This window comes from Liolophura sinensis, chromosome 2 (assembly GCF_032854445.1).
Source record: "Liolophura sinensis isolate JHLJ2023 chromosome 2, CUHK_Ljap_v2, whole genome shotgun sequence".
Lineage (NCBI taxonomy): Eukaryota > Metazoa > Mollusca > Polyplacophora > Chitonida > Chitonidae > Liolophura > Liolophura sinensis.
Genome location: NC_088296.1, coordinates 9,245,459 through 9,247,431, shown reverse-complemented (window position 1 = coordinate 9,247,431; position 1,973 = coordinate 9,245,459).

Genomic DNA, 1,973 nt, shown 5'->3' with positions numbered 1-1,973 from the left:
TGCAATGTGTTATAATAAATAATTATACGTTGTCCATATGTACGAAACTTTTTCACATAACTGTGTGCAAATAAAGCGAAACAATGAGACATATGTGTTCATATCTGTACACTTAAAGATTACACTCAGGAGACATAAAAACTAGGATAGTATTTGTCTCGTTGGCTGTTTATAAATCATTCCTGGATATATGGGCTCATAAACACAACAATAATTTTATTTGAGTCTCCTATAATATACCTTGCGCCTTTAAAACATCATTGGAAACTGTTGAATGCTTCTCTGTGCATTGCACCGTCCTTAATTTCATACTTTATATAGGGTACCTTCGTATATATTTGTTAGGGGCCCCCGTGGCTCAGTCGGTTAGCGTGCTATCGCAGCGTAATGACCTAGGAGCCTCTCACCAACGCGGTCGCTGTAAGTTCAGGTCCAGCTCATGCTGGTTTCCACTCCGGCCGTAAGTGGGAAGGTCTGTAAGCAACCTGCGGATGGTCGTGGATTTCCCCAGGGCTGTGCCCGGTTTCCACCCACCATAATGTTGGCCGCCGTCGTAAAAGTGAAATATTCTTGAGTATGGCGTAAAACACCAATCAAATTAATAAATAAATATATATTTGAAAAGGCTTGTGTTATATGTCGTTTTGGGAATTGGCCTTGCAATTATTAACCTGGAACGTCCTTATTTGTTGACGGCTGTTGTACGAATGTCTGTTTCCACGCATAAATTTCCCATATCGCTGGAAACCGTGATCTAATTCTAAATTCATCAATAATTTATGTTATACTTATTCGCATTTAGGAGAACATGACACAATAATTCATGATTGATATTGGTGTTTGGGAACTTGCCTTTGGATATTATTTAACCGGTTGTTGGCCTGGACAGTGATTTGGATGCTTTCCTTATCATTGGGGCTTTAGATCAATCTGCCGAAACGGACATTCTTATACCAGCCGTCAACCAATGAGGACGTTCCAGTTCAATAATCACAAGGCCAATTTCCAAAACGATTTATAACATAAACCACCAAAAAGATTAGAAAGTATACTAAGTTCGAAAAAAGACTTCCGAATAAAACATACCTGATTTTCTTGATTTACACTCGTTTCAACCACCAACTTGCGCTCAGCTTCACGGGGACATTGTAAAATAAAGATTTCTGGATAACTGAATTAATGATTGTGGCTTATCGCTACTTCCGCGTACACACTGTGGAAAAAAAACTTTTGTGGTGACGGTTACCCATGGCTATGTTTGTATACAGTCTTATTTTTAGCTTCTGGCCAAAGTACACGGGCGCGTTGTTATCTCCGCTAACCTATGCAGACCTACTTTACGACATCAGAAAAATCTCAGATAGCTGCTCCAAGCTGTGCATTAGAACGCCTGCGCAGCTGAGGTCACACGTGGGATAATGAAAGCAGATGCATGGTCAGTTATGCCTATTCAACTCTAGAAAGGTTAGCCTAACGCACATGGATTACACTTGTTGCAAAACATACGCTGTCAATTCTTCAAACAAAAGCTATTTTCGCAAGTTACTCAATTTCCGGTAACCACAACTAGAATTCTTGGAGAAACATGTTAAAATATCAGATGTCAAACATTTGACTGACCGTCCCAACGTAACAATAGGATTGCGAGTATTTGACCCACTGACCATACAGCGATTTGTCTAAGTAAAAGTCCATGATTCCTAGTCGGTTTTAGTATTTAAAACAAATCACCCTAACACGATTAATGCCCAATATTCTTGAGATGAGCAGTGAAACAAATACTGCACCTGTCTAAACCAAGGTTGTTGTTGATTGACGCCCGGAGTGACATTTATAGTCTACCATCGATTCATGTGCTGTCTCTTCCACATCCTGTTTTTCATTCCCTTCTTCTTTGAGTCGTTCTTCTTTAACTCAACCTTTTCTCTCTCCTCTTCCTCGCGTGCCCAAAAATACGCGTTAAATCGCGGAGA